Here is a 27,556-nt window from a genome sequence, read left to right as displayed (position 1 = left end):
TTTGGCTACCATGGCTAGAAGAAGAGATCTCAGTGACTTTGAGAGAGGGGTGATTGTTGGGTCTCGTTAGGCAGGAGCTTCAGTGATGAAGACTGCTCAGCTTGCTGATGTTTCATGAGGAACAGGGGCGAAAGTGATGTTCGCATGGAAGTCTGAGGGAAAGACGTCAACTAAGGGAAACTGTGGACAAAAGAGCACACTCCTTGACTGTAATATCTATGCATTAATTAGAGAAGCAAAGCAAGACAGATGAGTAACTCTGAATCACTTGACTGCAAATGTCAATCTAAGGCGTGAGCAAGCAGTTTCAACAAGTACAGTCTGTCAAGATCTTCACAGAGGGATACTATGGTTTGGTTGTATTTCGTGAACTCCTTATTACAACCAAAAATCTACTTTTCCAAGTAAAGTTATATTATTAAAATTATATTCTACATTATATTAATTGTGAATTTAATCACCATTTTAACTAATGGTATTGAAGAAATTCTGCTCTCCCCAAGTCAGATTTCTGGACTGGGTCTTTAAATATTATAAAAGTGTTATTTTTAAAAGATAGTGGTCAACATTTGTTACACTTTTGTTCTGGAGAATCACTTCCCCTTTTTTTTTGCTGAAAAACATGCTAAAGTCCCCATTTTCAAGCAGCAATGTAAGAACCATTTGGAAGTGGGTTGTTTAAATTGTTCACTATTTAAATTGAAGGAAACAGGGGCACAATCAGTAATTTGGTATCTGAGATGTCAGATATAACTGATGTTACGCTGAGAGTAGCTGATAGTAAGGGATGAACCCTATGTGGATACAGGGAACTCGAAGAGCTATGAGCAGAATAAACAGGGAGATCCAAGGTCAAAGTCCAAACAAACAGAAGGTCATGAAACCAAAAGGTCTTGGAGCAATAAGTATCAGAGGGAGAATTCAGAAATCATGGTCAAAACACAAGGCAAAAATCCTGGGCCAAAAAGGGAAAGCAGAGATTATCTCGTGGAAAACAGGATGTGTAGCTCTCAAGATAAAAACCTAATACTGAGTGAGACTGAAACCTGGAAGGGGAGGCATGATGATTGGTTAACGAGGCCTAAATTAACCCACGCTTCCCCAGAGTGGATGAGGTACGTACTATCGGTTTGAGTGCCATCTGGTGGCAAGATGCTGGTACTGTAACAACTGAGTTACTAGTGAGAAAGAAATCAATATTGGAAAATGACTAATGAAGGGGTAAAAAGTAAGAATATTTCCTTGATGAAGTGTTCTTCAATCACCAACCAATATCTCTTTATCTGTCCAGTGCTGGGTTGATAAAAGAATTAAATGTGTCACCTATTATAATTGTTGAGTTTGCAAATTTGGTTAATGATAAGAAAAATGGGTGAAAAAAGAAGGGTCATCATTATTTACAATGATAAAGTTATTGTTGTTAATGGCAGCACTAATTATAATATACCACCCACCCCCCCCACACACACCCGCCCATTAGGGTCTGCAATGGAAATTGTAAGGCTTAGTGGTATTCTTTTATTTATCAAAATGGAATAGAATAGTCTTAGAATAGTCACTAAAATTGTTTGATTGAATGAAAGGTTATTAATTTCTGATGCTCTGATTTTGCTAAGTGATATGTCTGTCTATAATTTAATTAAGTGATTGAAAATTGCTTGCATACCAATGCCATAAATATTCCAAGTTACAAATTAAGTGATAGCATTATTACAATTTTTTTTGCAATTCTTGAGTCTGTTCAAATGCCTGTTATACAGTATATGCCCTTTGTACAGTGTGTTTGTGCACATGTGCATGCATTAAGAAAGCCAGTGTCATAATTCATAATTGTTGGTGTAAACATTGTTGTCACAACAGCTTTAACATTACAAATAAACTTCACCACAGTTATTCCAGTCAAAGACATCCAACCCCTCTTAATATCCTCCATTTCCTCTCTTAATAGCACTCTTCCCACATGTCATTATGAAAGTACCCAAAGCAACAAATAAACAAATCAGATACAGAACCCAACGATAAATCCCAATCAACGTTACAGTCACACAATCAACAGTACATGAAGACATAAAACACTGAAACATATACTGTATACAAAACAACAGACAATGGGAACTGGGTTTGCATCAAGTAGCATGGTAGAGTTTGCGCTATAGGGTAAAGTATATTGTTTCCTGTTTTTTACAGCATACATTGTAAATATACATCTTCTTCTGTGTACAAGCTTCTATGGGTGACATCTGTGTCACAGTAAAGTCGTAGGTCAACATTTTTGCTTTTCTTTTATATAAATAATAAGAAAGTAGGACTTGAGCCTTTTTACAATATACTATACTAGTAAAAATGTTACAATTTATAGTTTAAATCAGGGGTCTCAAACTCAAATAAATATGGGGGCTGCATTTGATAAAATGCTCAAATTGGCGTTCCGCATTCATACACATATTGTACAAAATGCATCAAATATTAAAAACTTAATTGAAACTGACATTTGTATTTCAGATATGTTGGTTAAGTTTACTCAACGTACTCCACATCATGTGAGTTTATTTCTGAAGTTCTTCATTCTGGCTACTTTGTGACAGCATTTTGCAGAGACCAGAATGTCAACATTAGGCCTGATACAACGTGAAGAAGCCAATCGCAATCGTACTCGTAAATGTTCATCGGTGAGTCTTGACTGTAAAACTGATGTGTCGATCTTCATTGATGAGAAAAACTGTTCACATACGTATGTAACTGCCAAACATTGCAATGATTCTAGCAGATGCAGAGACTAACCCGAGAACCCATTCTTCTACTTCTTTCTGTCTACTTTCTTTATTGACAGCATTCCATCGGCCAGCAATCAGGCAACAGAGACATACTCACCAACTCTCTGGGTTAACACACTCACAAGGGCTGTGAATCGGACACTTACGCAGGTTTAGGGTGGTTACAAGACAAGGGACAAAACAGGAGTAAACAATTAACGACTATTTACATGAGGTTTTATAGTCACTATTTACATAGGCAGGGTGACCTAGTGGTCACTCTGTGGACCCTCAGACCATCTCCTGGCTACAGTTCCCAGCCTGCGCTGCGGCGCATGCATCAGCCAGGTTTGCCTCCGCTTCATCACCTGGCGAGGGGGCTACAATATTTCCATGGCGATTATTGAAAGAGAAAATGAATCTATAGAACAAAAAATGTATTAAATGACCAAAACGACCAAAGTTTATTTTTACTTTTTGTTAGTCCATGTGAGTCGTTGTAGACCGCGTGTTTGAGACCCCTGGTTTAACTGAATGAATAGCTTACATTTAAAAATAATTTGAAAATTAATACATAGTTTATAGTTGAATTAACAATGTTTTTAAAAACAACATAAGAAGGTGTACAAACAAGAAGAGGACATCTGACCCATTTTGAGGTTAATGATTTACTGTATGTATGTAGGGATATACTGTATGCGATGCCTTAGAAGAGTATCAGACCCTTGCACAGTTTTCATATTTTATAGCTTTAAAGCTTGCAGTCATGACAAGCAATTGGACATTTGTGGTCTAAATACGAAGTCTTACTGTACACCTGACACAACCCCAACATAATACCTCACTCAGTCAAAACCATCCTAATGTCAAGCATGATGGTGGCAGCATTATTTTAGATTTTTGTCAGGAAGCATCCCAGTGTGGCAAAGTGTTTAAAATTGTAAAACTTTTAAGACTAAAGAAAACCTGCTTCAGACCCAAAACTGGGACAAAAGCTCACCTTCCAGCAGGACAGTCGTCCAAAGCACAAGGCCAGAACTACAGAGGAGTAGCTTCAGAAAGAAAGTGAATGTCCTTGAGAGGCCCATTCAAAGTCTTCAGTCCTCAAGGTTCTCAATCCTACTGAGAATCTTTGAGAAAACTTGAAATCTCAAAGCAACTTGAGGAAGCTCGAGAAAATCTGCCAAGAAGTAAAAGTAAAAAGTGCAACTAGCCAGTGCAGAAAGTTGGGAGAAACTTACCCAAAAGGCAGCTATAAGAGCTTCACAGGTCTGAACACTTCCACGCTTATATTCAATTAACATTTTTTTTTCTTTAGTTTTTGCAAACATTTACTGTAACATATCTTACACTTGGAAGTCTTCAGTGTAAGCACTCGGGTTTAAAAAAATACTATGTTTAAAAATACGTATATGCATCATTTTGTAATTTCACAAAATGGTAAATCATAGAAAGGGTCTGAATACTTTTGTAAGATGCTTTATATAAAGTATGCATAACTGTATTTTTTTTTCTATTGCAAAGGTCTTTATATCCATTGTGCTGCAAAGGAATGTTTACTCCATATACTGTAGACCTTTCGATACAACTATTATCTTTCTGTTTCCCTATTTCAGTTTATATGAAACTGGGCAGAAAGTGATTGACTTATTAGACTGACAATTTAACCATGATTACCTAACCCTCTGTGCATGTTAAGCCATGTGTAAAATGTTTCCGTTAGTTGTATTTGGTGTTGATTGCTTAAATAACCCGCAGCTGTATTCAGCTTCCTTTTGTGAAGCGGCTCCTGAGAAGTTCATCCCTTCAAAGTTTTTAACCATGCATCTGTGGAGTCAACAGGAAATTATTCAAGAGTGAGGGCTTCATGATTGTGGGTCACTAATACTCTTGGCTTTTTCTGCAGTCTGCTTTGTTTTTTCCAGTGCTAATCACTACATCTTGTAAAAGTAGACAAGCCAGGTCTCAGGAATTTCTGATCAAAGGAAAGACTACAAAACAACATCCTAGTAGGACAGCACATGCCCTTTTATCACGATTCCTGCATAAATAAGTGTTATTTCAGTTGATTCAGTGGTCTTTGGAATTATTGGTACCTCTTGATAAACATGAAGAAAAAAGTAATTATAAAACAAACCACATACTGTGGGTAATGACGGATTTTTAATTATGATGTTATGTGAATAATTGTCTTTTTTTTCTAAAACATTTTTTTCATTTCAACATTTAACTGTAAACAAGTAATGCTGTATTACCTGAAAACCAAAATTATAGGCACCCTTCAAGATCCCTTCAAATACAATCAAACACATCTGAACAAATAATATATTTATCTTGTTTGAGTTCAATTTTGTCTTAAGGAACTAATGTGTGTACTGTAGTGACTTCCTGTTTCCCTAGGGTATTACAATGACGAAACACGCACAGAAAAATCTTTTGTCATCCATCAGCTTGGGGAAAGGTCAAAGAACTAACAACAGAAATGAGGCAAACCATTGCTGATCTTCACAAAGCAAATGGGTACAAAAAAAAAGTAAAGCCTTAAAAATACCAATATCGACTGTCAGAGCTATAATTAAAAAATTCAACACCACTGGAACGACAAAGCCAGGAAGCCTATCTCATCCCCAGGCACAGTGAGAAGGATGGTGAGGGTGGCAAAGAAAAATCCAAAGGGTTCAGTTAAAGAAATACAAGGATTGGTTTCATCGTGGGGACATCTCATCTCTACAACGACTATTAGACAACACCTCCATGCCAACAAGCTATTCTTCTGGCACCCCAACAAAGGTTGCCAGAAGAAAGCCCCTGCTGTTGCGGAGGAACAAATTGAAGCACCTGGAGTTTGCCCAACGCTATTGGCACTTGGACTGGGAGTGAACCTTTTGGCCACAAACATCACAGGTATATTTGGCGTAAGGAGAGGGATACATATAGCAAAAAGAGATCATACCTACTGTCAAATATGGTGGGGGATCTTTGATGCTCTAGGGCTAATTTGCTGCCAGTGGTCCTGGAGCCCTTGTTAAGATCGATGGCATCATGAATTCTCAAAAGTACCAGGATTTTGGCCACAAACCTGGTTGCCTCTGCCAGGAGGCTGCGTCTTGGCCAAAGATGGATCTTTCAACATGGCAATGATCCAAAACACACTTCAAAATAAAAAAAGAATTGGTTGACAGAAAAGAAAATCAGTGTTTTGCCATGGCCGTCTCAGTCCCCTGACTTGAGCCCTACTGAAAACCTGTGGCCTGAGCTGAAGAGGGCTGTCCATAAACGCACACTTACAGTACAAAACCTCAAGGATCTGGAAAGGTTCTGCTTGGAGAAATGGTCTAGGATCCCTCCCAGTGTGTTCAACAACCTGATAAAGTATTACAGGAAAAGACTTACTGCCGTTATCCTTGCCAAGGGAGGCTCCTCCAAATACTAAAAACAGGGGTGCCAATAATTGTGTTTCTTAAATTTTGGGGAAAATAATTTATAATGTAACAGTTTTTTGTATTGGTTGATTCCCTTTAATCATTAATTCAAGATAATTAATTTCTTATGTTGGAAATATATTTCAGGGCTTAATTAATTTAGTATTTGTTTTATACTTATTTTTTCTTCATATTTATCAAAGGGTGCCAATAATCCCGGAGTCCACTGTATATGGCATTTCTGAGCCGTTTGTGATCACCCACAGACTTCCATTTGAATGGCAAAATGACATTCACATCCTTCAGTAAAGCTGAAGTTTACACCTGGAATGAGATTAGCATTAAACAGAAAAATATTATGATATGATTGACAGAAATATTATGATTATGAAAAAGGCTAAATTAGGGTCAGATGATTTGGGTGAATAAAATGTTATAAGCAATTAGTGTATATTTATATGATCTTTGTGGCCTTTTTTGGTGAAAGGTTGCGTGATTCCGGTTTAAATGAAATGATTTGATTTGAAATTGATTTGATTTCAGCATGTCATTACATCTTTCATTGAATACCTGATGTATACAGCTATGCTATCAGAATGATTTATCAGACATTCCTGATGAGGTATACAAGGTTATTAGGTTATTGCGTGTAAATACTTTTAAATAGCCGTATATACAGTAATCCCAATTCCCCAATTACCAAACTGTGGATAAGGGGTACAGATTTTTTTTTTTACTTCAAATAATTAAATGCTTCTGCTTTTCCTAACGTGTACTACCTGATATCAGTCCCACTACGAAGAAGAGCTCCAATCACAAGCATACAGTAGTAGCATTAATCATGAGGTCTGCTGGATCTAAGATCAGAGACGTCTGTGGTGGAAAACAATTTTCAACCAAGTGACAGGGCTACTGAAAAGGATGGCAAAATAGACCAACAGTAGCTCAAAGAACAGAGAACAGGATAAGGATAAGAGAGAAAGCAAGGCATGTAGAGAGCATTCAAGAGCAGTCTAGGCAACAGCTGTTTGAGCAGTCATTACAGCTAAGAAAGTCTGACTTCTATTAAACAGGTGAATGGTAGGATAATGGTTCCTATAAATCTTTGTTTAATAAATCTGTTAAAAAATAATAAATAATATTTAAATGCAATTATGTGGTACCATTATCCCAAAGGGTCCCAAAGTACTTTACATACTGTCCAAGAGGGAACCCATTTCATCTACCATGGAAGTACAGGACAAACCTGGATTACATAAACTGTGAGCCGGATTTAGCCAGGGCAGATTAGCACCACTACTCTTACAAACAGTGCAACGCAGTCTTTAAAGGCCAAGTAGTCAGGACCTCAGATTAACAACTAATCCGAAGGAGGACAGCATCTCCAACAGAACAGTGTCCCCTGAGGCAGTGAATTGGAAATTCTGTTCCTGAGACGGTGCCACCTAGTGGTCCATCTACACCACGTCCATCAGCGACCTGGTTTCCTTCGAGCTCTTCCGTTTCATTGCTCGGCAAGTTCATCAGACAAGGACATTTCTGACCACCTCTTCTTCCTCAAACCTCAATATACGAGTCTATAAGAAAAGGAAATGTCTTTAAATGTTCTCTTAATTGCCAGGTGACCCCTTCATAATAATCAGCAAACTTTACTTCTGCTTGACAATTGAGATTAAAGCTGTAAAATGTGTGGTATATCCAGATTTGCTATATATTCTTCAAAGCATACCCACCAAACCCTGTGACAGGAACCAACACAAATAATTATTATAATGCTGAAAAAACAACAAACAATGGCTGTAATATCTGAATTATTAAAGTTTAGATACAATACTGTAATATTACAACATTCTTACTTGCTTTTTAGGACTCTTTCAAAATAATGAACACAGAAACCTAAAGCATAAGGATAATACATGTTTTTATGGATATAAGATTTTAAGGGGGACATGTAAATTCAATTGATCCTAGAGAGAAAAATAATGAAACACAAGAACAAGATAGCTGTTTCTGTTCTTACAATATTCCTTTTGGTGTAAAAAGAACAAAAAAGCATCACTATACTGTATATAGCATTATACTGTATATGCTGTTACTCTTTACAAAACGAGAAAATGGATTCCAGTTAATAAATGGCTGAAACTCAAAAGTGGGCGATTTCCAGACATACGACGATACAATAAGCTGCAGATACTGAAATCTAATTACTCCCTGTTGTTATTTATTGATTGGATTATTGATTGATAGCAATTTAAAGACATTTCACTTTCACTTTATTTAGAATTTCAATTGAAACACAAAAGGCTATACTGAGAATTTTTTTTATCAACATTCATTTCTGAATCCAGTGAAAGCAAATGTACGGAGAACATTAAAATACACTTCATACATTGATCTATAATGAAATTGATCATGATTTTTCAAAACAAATTCTTAAAAACATAAGGACAACATTAAAAAAATATAATAATGACTGGTCCATCAATTCCTCATTGAAGTCTGAAAGCTTTACATTTAAAATTACTTTCTATTTCACATTGCTCTAAAATAATTTACTTACTAGGAACAGGATTTTACTCTAATGATAATGTGGAGGGGTGACAGATGTCCAGTTGTCACTGTTTTATAGCCTTCCAGTACATCACACTAATTGTGCTTTGTGAATTCCCCCAACTGAGTAGTGTAACACAAAAAAAGGAATTAAAAATTATTTATGAGTTGCTGTATTTTAAAACAAGGTCTGGAACAAGATGCCTTGCAATGCTGTTGAAGCAGTCTGTCTTCTTTCAAGAAACGACTGGATGAGATCTTCAAATCAATTAGCTATGAGCAAACTATTGGTTAAGACAGGCTGAATGGCCTTGCAGCTTTGTAACCTTTGGTATGTTCTTGTTAACCAAGAGACTCTATCTATTTTAGACTGAGGAAATAGCTTCTTCATATTATAATCACTGAATCAAAGTTCCAATTTCAGGAGGGATGTTTTAGTCGGCAGAAACATGTAAACCAAGTGGTCACCATCATCCCATCTCTTAACTTGCTCAAAATTTCGATTTTTACCTCCAAATCAGGCTGTTCTGGACTTGCTTTTCCCATTTGTACTTGTTCCTTTCCTCTTAGTACTTACCATATTGAGGAGAATGTCGCACGATAAAGAAAGCAGCAACGGGCTATAGGCTCTGTAACTAGTGTAACTGTGGGGTTTGTAAAGGGGTGGTTAAACACTCTCCCAAGTCTCCCGGAAATAAGCGTCTCCTCCCTAACTCCCGCCGGTGATCCATAATCTCCCGGAAATCGCCTCCCGCTAAAATTTTCCCAAATCTGCTACACAAGCCGCATCTCTGCACAACGAAAGTTTGCAAAGAAAGTGCGACTATTCAGCTGGGCGGGTGAGTTATAGCATTTATAGTGTATTGCATCTATATCAGCGAATAATTTAATTATATAGCTGTGATTGGTTTTCAAGGAGGACCAACCCCCCCTCTGCGATCCGCAACTTTTCGCGGGAGGGACGACATCCCTCCCCGCCGCTGAAATCAGTTTTTCAAAGTTGAGATATCTGGGATAGAGACTGGTATTCTCTTTTTAAAATGTATTTTAACAGTCGCATTTCCAACTGCTTCGTTCTCCTCTCTCTTCCTGGTATCACCCTTTTTCCTTGTCACATTATTTAGTGTGACCTATCAGCTAACAATAACGTTTTTTAACGTGAGCGTAATCTACAAACTGAAACAGAGAAGGTTATGTAACTGAAAAATAGATAAAATTTCCCAAAACGTAGTTTAGGTGTTTGTCGCGCCATATCTGAATCTGGGAACTTTCCCACATTATTTTTCATTAATGTATTCGTTGCGTGAAAAAATAGTTGTGTAAAACGCGAGTCTACTGTATATCTATTTCCTAATGTTCCAACCTGACAAAAAAAAACTTTGTCAGGTAGCAACGCTAACATCCACATTACAATGGGTAATGTTTAAAAAAAAAACATGCATTTGAACAATAGTTTAAATACGAATACCCAGTCATATAATGAAATTTGGTCTACATTCAACCCACAAGGTGTCACTATATAAAAAAGCACAGGGATGCGAAGCCCTGAATTGTATACCATATTTATATATATATTCAGTTTAAATGACCTCATGCAATCAAAATTGGAATACTGTAGCTACAGTATATACTTTTACTTAAGGATTCATGTAAAATTCAAGGTGTGTTTCTTTCTTAGTGTGTATGACTGACGGCTTCTTTTTGAAACTAAAATAAAGATTTTCTTGGATTTCTTTCTTGGAGAAAGCTGTGCAAGTTTGACAGGCTAAGGAATGCACTTGCTAGTTCTGGTGAAGGCAGGCTGGCAGGCAAGAGCGAGAGATGTGCTAGGATGACTAGCAGCGAAGGGGATGAGCTGGACAGGCAGACCGGAGGCGGACGGTGCAGTTAGGCAGAACTGAACAGGGTGGCTGCACAACACCGCCGGACAGGACAGAACAGGGTATACAGGGTGCATCTAGCAGGCAGACAGGTGTAACACTGATTCAGGCAAGGAACTGAGCTGTACTGGCAGGCTGGTTAGTACAAGAAGCACTTTCATTCACAAGTAGTAAGCTCAATGACAGAGCAGCTGACAGTGGGCAGGGTAGGGTTTAAGTATCCCGGAACTGATAATTAACTGAGGCAATTACCCTTTAAGTGGGAGCAGGGGATTGAGAACCTTCATTAGAAGAGTTATCAGTAAATCATAACACTAGTTGATAAATACTGTATAATGTGGATTTACAATTTGTTAGGGTTACAAATTCTTAATAAGGAGACAGATGCTGGATTATTGTTCCTCTTACTCATCAACTATACTTGCACAAGGTGATCCCTTTCATTATTTCTGGAATGAATCACTTAACTATTTGTCATGAATGTGCTACATCAGGACTATTCAACATGTGGTCTTGTGGTCCAATCTGCTGTAATGCAGTCACCTTCCATACTGCAAAATGGCAATCAAATAATTAAGGTGCTATTTGGGCCAGATTTCTATCATGGAGTGGATAGGTGTAGGCTCTGTGGTGAATATTCTTGTGCTACGTTAGATTAAATGTATAGATTCAGTCTCTTCCAAATTAACCTTTATTATCAAATCTTAGCTTTTGGGGCCTGAGATACACGTTTTGTACAAATACAAAAAAAACATGCTACTGTACATACAGTGGGTTAGTAACTAGTGGTGCTAGCTACAAATGTCCCCCAAACAGATCACATTCTGATACAAAAACATCAGGTCAGGTGGAAAAACCCTGCTGTACTCTGCTAGTGACCTTTGTTCTTGCATTTCAACTTTACATAGTCATCAGTAAACCAAGGCACAGTACCTGAAAACATGATGGACATTTACTAGTCCACTCTTTCTGTTTGGCAAATACAAGCATTTAATTCTGAGAAACCTCAGCTCACACTTAGTTAACAGTATGGCCATTCATCCATCACTTTGCTCTTTAAGCATTGTCATGCAGTACATTTCTGTATTCACTCTACTTGCATATCAACACATGCCACTCATTTCTTTGCAATGTACCATGGCCCATTATATGAGTTGATGTTAGATTACTGGTATTTTTCATTTTTCTACAACTGTAATAAATTATATTTACGATATAATTTTATATTCACCAAAATATCTGTAATTTTAAAATTGAATAAGATAAAGGTACTTCTGTCTGAAATATATATAAAAAAGTGAATGGACCAGACTTGCAAAGGCATTTGGTCATTTTCACTCTAGACTCCAAGGTTATCTTCCCCCAGTTTAACTAAGGCAGTTGCATCAGAGGAGGTCAGAAGGACCATTACAAAGCAACTATGGAAAAAATGCAACATTTATATTACCTCCTGGGAGATTATGGCTCTTGACTGGTCCAGATGGGAGAATATCTGGCAGGGAACCCAGCACCTTGAGTAAGGTTAAAAATGATTGGAGGTCATTCAGCTCATTTTACTCATTTGATTAATTTGCTGTTAATTTATTGGAGGTCCTCATTCAGTGCGCCTCTTTAAAGAAGCGTCAGTATCAGCATTGAAGGCATGACATCTATACTTTAGAATCCTTCTGCATGTGTGGAAGCTGCTTGCAAGCTTATCACGGTACTCAACTGTACATCAACACATAATTGTATTAGATTTATTACATATTTATATGAGAGGTGAGATTCTTTCCATTAGTTTTATTTATTTCAATACTCATTTTTTGTATACTACTTGTCTGAGGTTAGCAATCAGAAGTCAGAGTAGGAATTTCTAGACAATATACAATATAAAATGAGACCCGGGCACTATTTGTGTGCAAGAGAATTTCTATAAGCAAGTTTGTTGATAGCCGTTTTGTGTATTATGTTGAACTAAATCTACGTTTTTAACTTGGAGTTTTAGAGAGGAAATGATCAACTAAAAAATTGCAAAGATATCAACTTTCCAAATGCATTTTTAGATTAGGTAAAGAAATATGTGACTACAGAATAACAACTGGCAAGAAATGTTTTGCAGTCATTCACCATTTGAAACATGCATTAGGAAGACTAGCAGGTCCCCTTTAACCCAGCAGAAAAACAGGCACGCACTTCACATCCTAAAATTTATGAAGGCTGCTCTTAAAAATACTTCCACCCAGAAGACCACGATGAGCTTTAACAAAATTATTCTGGATTTGAAAACATTCCCTTGTCTCGTAGTTAAGCTAATTCATTTGACTTAGCTTAATATTCCTGGCATCTGTACCATGTGAGTCATTGAAACGTAAACCATTACCCCATACTAAAAAAAGAGGTTTGTGGTATATGAAACAGGGGACATAAGTTCAGCAATATTCATGTCATGAACATTAAATCTATTATGGCTTTGCTATTTAAGAAGAAAATGCCCTTACCTTTTGACCCTGTTGCCTGTGGAACATGGAACATGTAATGGCAAGGTAGTTTAAAGACTTGCCAATGTCTGCCTTTGAGCTGTTTATTATTATAGACAATGTTTAATTCCTTTCATTTCATGGCTTGTATAAACATTGGAACACAAATCATATTTTAATGACTCAATGCAGAAATCATTCATTATTTTATAACTCACCTTTTCATCTTAAACTACTTTGCAAACGTGATGTTAATATGGGGATGTCTAAAGACATGGCTGAACAGTGCCAAAGGCCCGAAATTTAAATAATATTAAAATAATAAACTAAAAATGTTTGGGGGATCTTGTAATTTTGTGACAATTGTTTCAAAAGGTACAAAAGGAAGACAATTTTTTCACTGATCCAACTTATATGAGTACTTTTACACAGAGTAGAGAACTATTACAAATTATATTTTAAGACGGAGGGAGTTATGCTTAAAGACTGTTCAATTTCCTACTCTACCAGAAAAAGACTAGTAGACTGGGACTATGTGCACAATAAAAAAACAACAACATTTAGAAGGTGTTCCAATTCAAAGAATGATGCTTCTAGCAATGTCAGTTTTTTCTTAATGTCCTAGAAAGTGACAAATGTACACTTAGATGAAAACAAAAGTATGCAGAAGACAAGGGAGGTCAGAAACATTCTCTTTTCACTGTCTAGCTTTTGATCTTGCCTAATTGTCCTTGAAAAAGTCCAGTTGCTCATTAAATTAGAACCATGAACCATTGGTCACTACAACTCTACATCCCAAGTAAATCTCACATGTCTGAAGTAATATATAGGCTGGGACTGTCTTTTTTCTGTTAATTATTTTATCTTATCTTTACAAGAGGTCCGAGGCTCAGAGGTCATGATCAAATATGTTTCTGGTGGAAAAAACACCACGAAACATCTTTTAAAAGTTACTATGAGACTCTTACCAAGATTTCAGACTTCACATTACTGAAAACAGAGAACACTGCCTCCTTTCAAATTCTCCCTAATGGCAGCATGTCATTGGTTCAGAAAAGTAGGTGTTCCACTAGTGTGCTTCAATTGGTAAACACTTATTAAGATTCTGAACATATCCGCACAGCTTTCAGGGAAAAAAGGAAAAATAAACACCCTCTTACTACAGCTGCACTCCTTTTTCAACAGATGGCCATTAATAATAGTCTTTAAAGTAAGAGGGTCTTCTATCCACAAGCACAAAATAAAATAAAACCTGTTTTCAACAGATCTCTCACAATTACGTGGAAGGTACAGTACTGACTTCTAGTACATGTTACCATGGTAACGTACAGGCTATTATTTTCTAAAGGCCAGGGAAATTTTGCTATTTAAAACAGGGAAGAAGAGATTGACAGAAAGAGAGAAAAGGAAATTAAAATATTATATTTTATATATAATTATAATTAAAAAATACAAAATAAAATACAAGTGGAATGAAGCATAAACTATGAATAGGTGAAAGATTTTTATGCCGTACACAAGGTTTAAAAGATTAAAAAATAATCTGTTTCACACTATTTCAGACAAAAATCTGGCTTCAGCTATTAAGAAAGAATGTTTTGGGGGAATCTTAAATTCATATGAAACAGAATTTTAAATTATGTCTTTTTCTTAAGAGCAGAAGACGAACTTTGGTCTGAAACATACTAAAACGTTTTTTTTCAATAATTTTAACCTTGTGTATGAAAAAAAACATTGTTTTGTCTGTCTATCGTATAAGTCTTTAAAACAAATGTGGACAAAGCATATTGAATATGCATCACTAAATAAGTATTCTCTTTAATGTCATTTAATGGTAGTGATAGCCTATATTAGAGCATTTTTACCATGCGTTGTCATGACACAGTTGACGTTGGAGCTAAAGCAAGAAAGCAAGTAGGCAGGTCTATTTTTGCTGCTTTGCGTAAAAGTGGCAGGCTGCTGTTATTAAGGAGGCTGCCAACAGAGATCAGTAATTTTGTTTTCTATTTTGGATCTTTCATTAGCACTACCTAACACGTTTGCTTTGTTTTCTTTCAAGAAGCAACAAGCACATGATTTACACCTCATAACCCTGTGTCGGAAGAGGTAGTTTAATTTTTATGACAAGATTTCTTCAACCAGAAATGAGGTACAGTACATCCAGCTATAAGTTACAAACATTTATTGTATCCCTTGCCACCTTGCACAGCTTTGACTCTACTTCTGAGTTTTATATTTGTCTTTTATCTTTAATATCTTTTTATCAATTATTTTATCTTCTGTTTACAATAGATCCTAAGCTTAAACATTTGAAGAATTCCACATTTGTTGACTTCTCACTCTTGGTTACTTGATGTTAATTGTAAAAAAATATAAGGAGAATGAGACATCCAAATAACCTAAAAACAAATGTTCTATTGTTTTATTCTTATAAATTCAGAAGTGGTATTAGTTTTCCTTATTTTTTTGTGTTTAAAGGTTTATGAAATAACCCCTGGACTGAAGGCCTTAGTGCGTTTTTTAAAGATGCAGATAAAATATTCAATTAAGAAAGTAAGAAAAAAGTATAAATACATTTTACATTTTTTTATCATTTTCTAACTATATACTGTATGTAGTCTAAGACAAGAAGATAATATCACTTTATTAGCCATATACAATTTTTTGCATTAGGAATTTATCTTTTTGCTTGGACTTGCTCTCCATTAAGAGAAGCTTGAGGTCAGGGTCAGCCATTTAGACAGCACCCCTGCAGCAGCTGGGGTTAAGGGCCTTGCCCAGGGGCCCAATGGAGTAGGAGTCCTCTGCCAGCCATGGGATTTGAACCAGCAACCTTCTAGCCACAGGCACAGATATCTAGCCACAGTGCCACCATTCCACCCTTTATTAAGCTCTTCTGAATCAAAGAGCTGAATGGCCTCTCATTTATAACCTTACTTTTATTCAAATCTTCAGTTAGGCACAGTCTTTTCAGATAGTAAAGCCAAGTGAGTGCCCTTCAGTCACAACATAAACAGCTAGAACATCTTATTGTGAGATGTGCAGTAGTCATCTAAATACTGACATACGGTACATCCCACTTAGAAACAGATCTCACTACGGTCTCAGAGGACAGCATGTCCCTGCCAAAGCTCAAAACCTCAAAACTCACTAGACCAGCCTTTGAATCTTCACACCTTTGAGACCTGCCCTCAAACAGTCTCTGTGAACTTAGTTTTTTAACATTCCTAATAGCATATGGAGTATCTGTCTAAATGATAAAACTCTTAAATAAAAATCATGATAAAAAAATAAAATAAAAATAAAAATGATAAAAATCAAACACATTTTGTGACCTCTAAGGGTTTCCTTCAAAAAAGCCAAAATAGTACACAACCATGTGCATGGAAATGGGAATCCATTAACTTAAACCCATCTTACCCTCTTCTCCCTTTCTTTCTCAAGAATTAAAGGCTCAGGCAAATACCCTATCTCATTGAGTCTGATTGGAGGAACTCCCAAGATTCCTTTGAACCAAATGGAGAAATCAAAGCAGGTGCAGCTAATGACTTAGGTAAGATTCACAGACCTTCACTTTTTTGCTTGGCATAAGATGATCTAAATCTAAAATACCTCTCCCTTTTCTTATTCTTCTCTCAATGGTTAGACATGCAACATTCTCTCCTCCAAAACAGAAATTGCAGCCAGGAGAAACTGAAGTCTCATTTCACTAGATCCATGAACAGAGCTGTAATATGTTAATTCCTTAGATCACTTAACTTGTGTCTCATCCCCTTGAGGTCACTCCCCACAGCTTGCTTAGGGGTTTTTAGAGCACCAATCACTTCATTCAGACCTAAACAGTCTCGTTGGAGGGAAATTTAAATAGGACAACTCCACACCCATATCATAAGACACAACTGTGTCTTGAACTGCCACAGAATAATTTCCCTGAAGTTTTTTATCTCTATACCCCCTCTGTTCTCCCCTAAGACAACCCTACCACTAGCTTGTAGACAGTTGGCAAAAGACTGTGTATAGTGTAAACAAATGAGAAGACTTTCCCGAGAAATTACTCTTCTTCCCACAGTCCAAATGGCTTAACCCTTTACAATTCCCATAAACATGTTTTTACAGTACATGCCAGGGCTCTATACAGTACATCTGAAAACATATGGGCTAAACATTATAAAAAGTAAACCCTTTTATCCTCCAACTTAATCAATGAAGGAATATGTCTCAAACTGTCATACGCTTCAAGGTTTGAAGATAATATTACAGGAACCCCCCATGGTCAAGTCCAAACTATATTCATGTCCAGTACCTTAACAGGAGGTGCTGTTCCTTTTCAAAATTTTCAGTTACACTATTTTTTTCATCAGAAATTCATTAAACATTATTACCACTACAGTCATAAAATAATTAGTCAATTTCTTTAACAAAAAATTCACTGTCATCACACTTCCTTTTTTCTGTTGCATTGAACACCTGGAAGGGCTGTGAGTCTCCCTCCAGGAGATTTCTCTACTCTTCGAGAGCTATGTTCACCACCAGTAGTTCCCTATCCCCTGCATTGCAATTGTGTTCTGCGGGAGAATGTTTACAGGAGAAGAAGGCACATACAGTGCCTTGCGAAAGTATTCGGCCCCCTTGAACTTTTCAACCTTTTGCCACATTTCAGGCTTCAAACATAAAGATATAAATTTTTTATTTTATGTGAAGAATCACCAACAAGTGGGACACAATTGTGAAGACTTTTTTAAATTATAAAAAAATGAAAAGTGGGGCGTGCAAAATTATTCGGCCCCTTTACTTTCAGTGCAGCAAACTCACTCCAGAAGTTCAGCGAGGATCTCTGAATGATCCAATGTTGTCCTAAATGACTGATGGTGATAAATAGAATCCACCTGTGTGTAATCAAGTCTCTGTATAAATGCACCTGCTCTGTGATAGTCTCAAGGTTCTGTTGAAAGCGCAGAGAGCATCATGAAGACCATGAAGACCATTTCAGGTTTGAAGCCTGAAATGTGGCAAAAGGTTGAAAAGTTCAAGGGGGGCGAATACTTTCGCAAAGCACTGTAGATACAGTTTATGTCATGATTGTAGTCCCTCCCCGTTAAGGGCGCTCCGGCCCTTTCACGTTTTCGTTGATTTTGTGCACCTGCTCCCTGTTCCAGCCCACCTTAAAAGCCAGACACTCACTCTGTTCCAGGCTCTGCACTGGAACACGGATGCCTGGAGGCCTGCCCACCACCAAGGTGCCTTACGTCCACGGCTTGAGGGCGTAGGCCTCCTATCGGCGTCCTGAACCAGCCTAGTCTGGGACCTGGAGCGCCTGGTCCCATCACCCCTTTTTATCTCCCTGACCCTTCGCCAGATCCGCTCCGGTTTTTAACTTTGTCCGCTGGATCCTGCTCAAGTTTTTAACTTTGTCATGTCTCTTGGATTGGATCACCCGGCTCAGGACTTTTGCCTGCTCTGGATTTCCCTTCAGACTCTCCTTGGACTGTTTGCCTGGACCACGCTCCCTCGAGCACCTGCACACCTTCGTCACGCTCCCCTGTTCGTCTACCAGCCCAGTTCCTCGTCTCCTCCCCATGTCTATTCACTACCTTCCGGATTGTGCTGTCTGCATAGGGTCCTAAAAACGCTTCGTAACAATTTAGGAGGATTACTTGACCTTTGGGATGAAACAGCTCCCCCACATCCGATGCATCAATCTCAACCTCGAATGGAAAGGACAGATATGGATGATGTAGAATGAGTGCTGAAATGAACCGTCTCTTTAGCTCCTTAAAAGCCCGCTGTGCCTCCGGGATCCTTTCTTTGTGAGTTGGTAATAGGGGCGACGAGGATGCTGAAGTTGCAGATAAATCTCCTTTAGTAACTTGTGAACCCAAGAAAGTATTGCGTTTGTTTCAAGGAGGCAGGGGGTGGCCAATCTCTGACCAGTCTCTGGATTTATTTTGAGCCTAGAGGAAGAGATGACGAGCCCTAAAAGGTCACTTCTCTTTGATGACATTCACACTTAGATTGTGAATGTGCATGAAACCTCAAGTGTAAGTGCAGTTAGTTACTGCAAGGGCAACTATACAGTAAATATAATTAAATTGACCAGACTCTAAGAAACACCTGTGGAAAAAACCCACATACTGTTACTGTATGTACTGTGAAAGACTATAATTGCATAAAATCTGTGTCGGAACAAAACTTTATTTTTTCATCCATTCATTTCCGAACAAGGTCATTCAGGGGCACTAGGGAACCGGAGTCTGTCTCGTCAAGCAGTGGACAAAAAGCAGGGTACACCCTGGACGGGACGCTAGTCCAGCGCAAGCCAGACACAAAGGGAGAAGCACACACTCACACCTAGGTCCAATTTCCCAGGAAGCCAATTAACCTACTAATATGTTTTTGGAGTGTGGGAGTAAATGTATCGCCTAGAGGAAACCCACAAAAACACGGGAAGAACATACAAAGTCCACACAGACAGAACCCCATGCCTGGAACTGAAGCCCCGGCCCCAGCAGTACAAGGCTGCAAAGGCTCAATACTCATGCCACCTCTCAAGCCTTTAAATTATTAAAAATACACAGCTGAAATTGACATAAGAGGTTGCTACACAGCCAGGGAGTTTTGCGGAACTATGGGAATTTTAAACACATGGCTGAGTATTACAATGTCAATCACATAAATATAAGTATCATGATGTTTTACACGAATGTACTAATAATAGGTTCATTTATCATTCTAACTAGATAGAGCAGAGTGAAGGCTTTTAAATTCGTATAATAAAATCTAAAATGGTCAAATTGACACAGTTTGGTTCTGTTCCAGCACCGAAATACTGTAGTCTATAAAATTTTGTATGCAGTCATTAAATTTACAATCTATAATTTTATCTGTCCTAACAAATTATAATTGTATTTAAGGATGTGTAAGGCCCTGCCAGTGGGGGCAGGCTTGCCTCTGAAGTTCAGATAATACGTTAACTTCTGGTAATCTAAAAGTGAAAAACCAATTTTCCTAAGACAATTTATAATAAAGGAACAAGTACAGGTTTATTTCATGCTGAAAAGGGAAGAAAGGAAACGCAAAGTGTTGTGTTCCTTTCTTCTCTTTCCAGTATGGAGTAAACCTGTACTTGTTCCTTTGCAGTCTACGAATGCTGACGGAGCTACCTACAGTACTTCAACTAATTTATAATAAACTCCATTTGGCAAGAAAAGTGACACAACAAAGGATTGGCTTAAATATTTCTATTTATTAATATTACCGGTCTATTCTAAGTGTTTTGTTGTAAGTACTTGTGCGATTATGTCTTTCGTATTGGTAGAAGGACTCAAACCATCACATAACAACAAGGGCTGGCTTGGCCTGTTGCCTTTTTTAATAATAATAATAATAATAATAATAATAATAATAATAATAATAAACTTTATTTTACATAGCACCTTTAAAGGTGGCTTCTCAAACCGCTTTCTGGGCTGCTGCACCCGTAGGTCTCTCTGAACTGTGAAGAACATGCTGTTGAGGTTGTTAATATTAATGTGTTTATATATTTATATAACGAAACATTAATATTTAGTTAATATCTATATTTAAATGTATATGTATAATACATGAATATTAATTAATATTTATAATATAAACAATATTTATATTTCATATTGTTAAAATGAAATGCTGATGCTTGTTTAATGAAATTCTATTTAGGTTTTGCAGTGGGAAATTCTAGTGAGAGGGGCTTCAGGTACAGGAGCAGTTTTGTAAAGGAAGTAGTGCTAAACATTAATGCAAGAGACTGATAAACAGTGGTTTACTCCTCTATAGCATTCAGAAATTGATCTTCATTTTGCCAGAACGTTCTGCCATCTGAAACCCTCTATTTATAGCAAGTCATTTATCAGTTAAGAATACTACCATCATAGTTTTTTTAATTGAACACCCCTGTGAAAGAGCCCCCTTTTATTGAGTAGCGTGACCAGGGGTCACCACATGAACCGCAACCTTGTCTTTCCATAACCAGTAACCATTTCTTAGCAGTGGCAATAACCTCTCCCTTCTGGAGAGGCCAGATTCTGGTTGGCCGGGTGCGGCCATTAACCATTTTCTTATTTGCCGGCGTCCCAGCCAGGAAAACAACCGAGGCTGCTATCAATATTATTCCGCTATGTTCACTGATTCATAACCTTGAGGGTTTGCAGAAAGGCTCTGAAGAAAGGTAACCTTTACTGCCTCAGGAACCACTTATATAGGAAGCTAAAGTTACCAGGTGCAGCCTATTCCATGATTTCCCTGTGAGAAACCGAAGAATGTGGCTCTCCTGATAAAACTGACTCCGCTGCTTGATGACTCACCCGTGCTCCCAACAGCAGCTTCGCTACAACCCCCCACTTCTGTCTTAATGCCATTTCTTCACTCGTTTACTGTATCTGGTAGAATCCTGATAATGCTTTGCTCTGTACTGATGCTTCTTCATACATAATGTGGGGGGCTGATCCACAGCAGAGCTAAAATTCAGACTTTATTTTTAATGAGTCAAACACAGATGTTTTAGGCTAAGGGAGTCACTTAAAACCATTAAATACATTAAAATTTCGCGTTGAATTACTTCATGCTTTACAATGCTATCAGATTTTATAACATTTTAACAAGTTTCAAAACATATCACAATATACAGTAAGGAATGTCTTTCTGCACATTAATCTTGTTGCTAGCTGCTACCTGTATTTTTGGCTGTCTGACTGGGGAAACTGGCAACTAGACTGCCTCCCTGCACAGTGATTGCAGCTGGTTAGACACAAAAATTATTACACAAACACAGGTTTTCTTCCAACTTTCCTTCTGACTCAATGTTGGAATATAACTACTGAACATTGCAATATACAGTGTAAACAGCCAAAGTCTTTAGGAAAAAAAAGTTGAAGAGAAGCAAACTACCACTTGTCCTAAAGTTCACTTGAGAACTAAAATGCGGCACAGAATGTAAAAAGTGTCTAAGTAATGTGGGAATGCTAACCCTAACCCTAGCCAGGGTTTCAAATGTGCAGTCCTGCAGGGTGTCTCAATCATCTCCAATCATCAGATTTGAATTTTTTCCTCAAACCAAAAAAATATGAGTCTCAAACAATCAAAACGTTTTTTAAAACCTCTTGGAAATGTATATTCTTTAATAATCCATCTTCTTTTCATTGAATTTTCATTGAAGTGAAAAATGCTGTCAAATGGTAAATAAATTGGCATGCTTTTAATGCCTGGCTAGGGTTAGGGTTACAAGAACCATAGAATTTTGCCCGCAGTTACACTTCTAGCTGCACTTTAAATGTTAAATGAAGAGAGTTTACCCATTAGAACAGGTATTCTTCACACTTTTCATCTGGCTCACTTTTGGGATAAAATCAATGAATAAGGGCAAAATCCAAAAAGGTGGCCAAAACAGTCCAAAAAGTAAAAGCGCAGATAGGAGCAAATTATCACTCATCCTAAGGATAACTGGGGAACCAAAATCCAGCACCGAGTGTAAAAGTGTCTAAGTAATGTGGGAATGCTAACCCTAACCCTAACTACGGTGTCAATTTTGCAATGTGTCGTTGAAGCCCTCCAGTCCTGTGACAAAACCTCTTGGAATTGTATCTGCTTCTATCATGTATCTTCTTAAGAAAACATTTTAAACTGCTGAAAAATACTGAAAAAATTATATTTACATGAGCATGCATTCAAGGCCTGTGTAGGAAGAAGCATTACATGTTGACTCATGTTGAACATCTAGATGCATGAGAAATTGCAAAATGAAAGGGTTTTACCCAGTACAACAGGTTTTTAACCACCTTTTCATCTGACTCAGTTTTGGAATGCAACTACTGAACGGTTCAATATACAATATAAGCAGCCAATAGTCTTTGAAAGCAAAGTTGAAGATAGGAGCAAACTACCACTTGTCCTTCAGTTCACTTGGGAACTAAAATGCGGCACAGAATGGGAATGCTAACCCTAACCCTAGCTGGGGTGTCAACAGAGCAATTTTGCAATGTGTGTCTGAAGCCCTCCAATGATCATATTTGAAATTGTTCTTCAAACCAAACAAATATGAGTCTAAAACAATCAAAGCCATTGAAAAAAAGATCTTGGAATTCAATCTGCTTCTATCATGTATCTGTAACAAATATTGAATGACCCTCCCTCCTAAAAATGTATTTTACATACAGAGTGTTATCAGTTTCCCAAGTTGTATTATAATGTTAATAATTTATATCCTTGAGTTATACAGTATGGCCTGAATATTCTGTTTTTGTTTTATTTGGAGCAATTAGACCATCTTTGCAATGGTCCTTTCCAATTCTGTGGAATCAGAAAAGAGATTAAAGTTCAGCTCATATTTTAGGAAATGAAGTGTGTCTTTAGAATCATTAGAAAAAACAGTGAAACCAATTCAACCAGAGCCTCCTCCCCAAACATACCTGTATTCACCTACTTTCTTACATAAGGTTTTCTATCCGCAGGAGGGAGTAGAGAGCAGAAAATAAGAAAGTATGAGTCATTTCATGTTAGATTCAGATTTTTTAGTTGAAACATTTGCTGAGCTTTTGTTGGAAAAAAAATCACACTTTATAAGTAGCAGAGTTTGTGTTTGTCAGATTCTAAAGAAGTTAAAGTCTGTGTGTGCTTGTAAAAAAACATCTCTCTTAGGGACTTCATGTCACTGGTAAACTTAGTGGTGCATTAAGAGTATCATGCTACATAGACTGTTTGACAGAAAATAATGCATGTCTTTGGAAAAGATACCCCAGAGGGAGGAATGCAACAATTGACCTAACATTACTTAAAAGTGTGCAAGAAGAAAAACATAGAACAAGCCAGCCAACAGGCAATGTCAACAGGGAATTGTATGAGTGGGAGGTCAGATGTTATCTTTAACCTGTGTAGACTCACAACAGAAGTCTAGCTATTGGTGAGGATTAGTGGAAAGAAAAGACTTGACCGAATGTTTTTGAACTATACTGATCATCACTGAGAATATGCATGCAGTCGATTTACAGGGATGCAGACCCTACTTTAGATCTCTGAAGGCAGAAAAGCTAGGTGTCCCTATTTGTATCAGCAAAAATTATTATGCAACAATTACTTTCTTTTTTAATGATACATAGTGTACAATACATTCAATCACAGCCAACAAATGAAATATTTTTTTGAGATACTGATTTAAAGATCTTTCAGCCATTCCAAAGACAAACTGAATCCTACTTGTTAGGGTATTGATCCGTTAAAAGACACTGGAAAGGAACATAAACACATCTAGCTTTATATTGAGGTGAGTGAGTGGGGATCAAGCATAGATCATCTGGTTTTAGGACAGACAGGTTGTCTGTGTAGCTGAGAATTTCCAGATCCTCTAAACTAAGCAACAGACACAACAAAACTATTCCTCAACTGACAGGGAGCTCATATCAATATTTGGCAAAGGTATTATGTCCAAAACTTGAAATAAACCATTTTTATATTTCTGGAAGTCAATGGATCTTAAGAACAGCTGAGGTGTTATTTGTGCTATATACAGTATACTCAGTTACTGTAGGTACAAAGACATACCTCAGCAGAGACAAATAAATCATGGATGTGTTTTATGGTGAACTTTGAACTGTGCTGAAATTGCATTTTTTATACTGTAGTAGATCTAAAAAATCATTAATCTCCCCATCTCTTTTTTGGCAAAAGCAATTAGTAGAATCTGAAATGGATTTTCTCAAAATTAAAAGTTCAAGACTATCCAGAAGCCTTGATATAATCTTCTTAAAATGTGACCATACCTGTAGCTTTAATATGGACATTTCTTTACTGATTACCAGAGAAGAAAACCTTGGATTTCATGGTCTGTAGAACCATGATAGCCTTGGGATGTATCAGTTGTAAACTGGCAACCTTCGCTTTAGTCATATAAAAAAAGAATAACACATTTGTTAATTTACTTCCAGATATTATTCAGGGATGTTTTACAGCCACCCTTTGCACCCTGTAAATGATGGATTCTTACTTTTGTTACTCATTAGCTCAAAATGAAACCAAATACAGTGTAGTTAAAAGTGTAGCCTTTTTCCTTGATTTGGTGGATATATGATCAACTGTCATTCTTATTAACACAACCATAAAAAGAGCATTTCAATTGAATCAGTTATTTTATTACTAGGTGTCATGATATTAAAGCAACAGCACCCATTCTAAACACACTGTTTGCATGTACAGTACAGCATTTATAATTAAACTGGTTTGACATTTTCAGGAATGCTCCCATTCATTCTTGTTTGCATTATGCACACACAATTGTTTGGATAATCAAAATCATTTATAAATCCATCTAACTTTTGCAATACTGAAAGAAATAAAAACTAACTTCAATCTAGAGACAATGTGGACATAGTACATTTACAATTTTAGAATTTCTTTTTACTGTTTTTGTTCAGTTTCAATTTCCATTACAAGTCACAGCAATATTTGTTTGCATTTATGACTGACCATAGAATGCCTACACTCTCAGGAAATTCCTTAGGCAGACTCTGCTCTTTCTAATTATTCACCTCTTAAAATATATAGGGTATTTTTGGTTTTCCTGTTTAAGCTTCATCTGGGGGATTATGGGCTTTGCACAAATGTAAACGCTCTACCTAAAGTGGGAAAAAAGAAAAATAGTTATTTTGTAAAGATTTTCTAGCACAAGCATTCACCCCTGTTAGTTGACAGAAACTGTCAATGTGTCAGGTCCCACTTAAAAGAAATAAATGCTGCTCCAAGTTTGGCAAAGATTGTAAGGCGCCAAAAGAAACAGACGGACGGTTCATTTCCAGATCCATCAAAATTAGCTGTACAGCTTGTCAGCTGCATTTTTATCACTTTAAACGTGAGCCAAGCTCTCAGGGCAGCACCTACTCCTGTCTTTTGTTTAAAAAACGGCTTCCACAGATTTGACCACTGACCTAGAAAAACATTTTCCCGTACACTTTATTGATTTATCAGATATTGCCCTCCACACACAACAAGGGCTGCCTGACCTGTCTACGTGAACAGTTGCTGCAGAGACAAAAAGACTTCAGATTATTATTCGGTTGTAAGGTCAGACAGTTCAATGCTGACGCACCTCTTATTGTTCATTAGAGAAAACCAGTGTAAGGGTCACAGATAAGAAGAGTAGAAATGGTGAGATAAAAGCCTGTTTATCATAAATCCCCTTGGTGTTAAGCACTCAAAACTGTACCTCCTGCTCTCACAAAAGGTATAGTCTATGTCTTGGCATGGCACCCATGATTCTGTTTCAAACACAGTGTCAAGAAAAGGTGGTCATTCAGCAGCTCTGTGCCTGATGTTCAGGCTAAGGTCTTTACTATTTCGTGCGCATAAAAACTGATGCAAGAGACAAACAGCTCCCCATCCTGGGGATTCTCTAACACTGTTTGAGTAGTACTAATGCCGAAAGTCTGAGATCTCACAGGTTTTATAATATTTTACTTGTGAAAACACACTATATCCCATCCAGGGAGTATCCTGCCTTGTGTCCATTGCTTCTCTAGTTAGACTCTGGCTCCCCCAAAGCCCTGTACTGGATACAGCAGTTAGAAAATGGCTGGCTGGAAAATGTTAATGTTTTAGCTGCTAGATTATTCACCCATATGGCCAACAGTCATATCACCCTGAAACTCACAACTGACAACCCACTGAAGCTAAGCAGGTGTGAGCCTGGTCAGTACCTGGATGGGAGACCTCCTGGAAAAACTAAGGTTACTGCTGGAAGAGGTGTTAGTGGGTGCATGTGGGCCCTAATGCCCCAGTATAGTGATGGGGACACTGTACTCTAAAAAGGCTCCGTCCTTTGGATGAGGTATAAAACCGAGGTCCTGACTCTTTGTGGTCATTTAGAATCTCAGGGCGTTTCTTGAAAAGAGTAGAGGTGCTACCCTGGTGTCCTGGCCAAATTTTCCAGTGGCCTTTACTAATCATGGCCTCCTAATAATCTCCATCTATGAATTGGCTTCATCGCTGTTCTCCTCCCCACTGAGAGCTGATGTGTGGGGAGCTTGCTGTGAGCACTATGGCTGCTGTCGCATCATCAAGCTTTCTAATAACATGCAACAACTTTCCAATGAGAGTTACTGTCTCATTATATTTCACGTTGTTCTTGAAGATCATCAAAATAGGAAATGTATTCATCATTCCTGCACATTTTCCCAATTTAGTGAGGCTAGAGCCTAACAAAGATGGGCTCTTTAATTGTTAAATCTGTTAACATTCATCCCAACACCACTACAGTAGCAGACTGAAGGAGTGGTTGGGGTTTTAGACCTGTAGCTAAAAGGCTGAGTGTTCAAATCCCTGGTGGGACACTGCTGCTCTATAACTGAGTGAGGTACTTCAGTCAGATCATTCCAGTAAAATGCTCAGCTGTATAAAGGGGGTACAAATGCAAGGTGCTTTGGATAAAAGCACCAGCCAAATAAATTAATAACAATACCATCTCAAAACAGACT

The 27,556-nt window shown here is 37.5% G+C and overlaps 2 long non-coding RNA genes across 2 annotated transcripts in view; one reads left to right on the top strand and one right to left on the bottom strand.

Moving 5' to 3' along the window:
- Positions 1-2,792: 2,792 nt before the first annotated feature.
- LOC148673574 (uncharacterized) overlaps positions 2,793-27,556 on the bottom strand; it is a 42,542-nt gene continuing 17,778 nt past the window's right edge. The window contains exons 3-4 of the long non-coding RNA XR_015936059.1: positions 9,303-9,352; positions 2,793-7,752 (exon numbers count right to left, since the gene is read on the bottom strand). This is a non-coding gene — a long non-coding RNA (uncharacterized LOC148673574). The remainder of the gene's footprint in view (positions 7,753-9,302; positions 9,353-27,556) is intronic.
- Positions 9,346-20,853, top strand: LOC148673575 (uncharacterized). Its single transcript, XR_015936060.1, has 3 exons — positions 9,346-9,564; positions 16,509-16,617; positions 18,256-20,853. It is a non-coding gene; the product is annotated as an uncharacterized LOC148673575 (long non-coding RNA).

Source organism: Lepisosteus platostomus, chromosome 4, assembly GCF_059453375.1.
Source record: "Lepisosteus platostomus isolate fLepPlt1 chromosome 4, fLepPlt1.hap1, whole genome shotgun sequence".
Classification (NCBI taxonomy): Eukaryota; Metazoa; Chordata; class Actinopteri; order Semionotiformes; family Lepisosteidae; genus Lepisosteus; species Lepisosteus platostomus.
The sequence above is the reverse complement of the archived record's forward strand: the minus strand, read 5'-3'. Positions and strand labels throughout refer to the sequence as shown.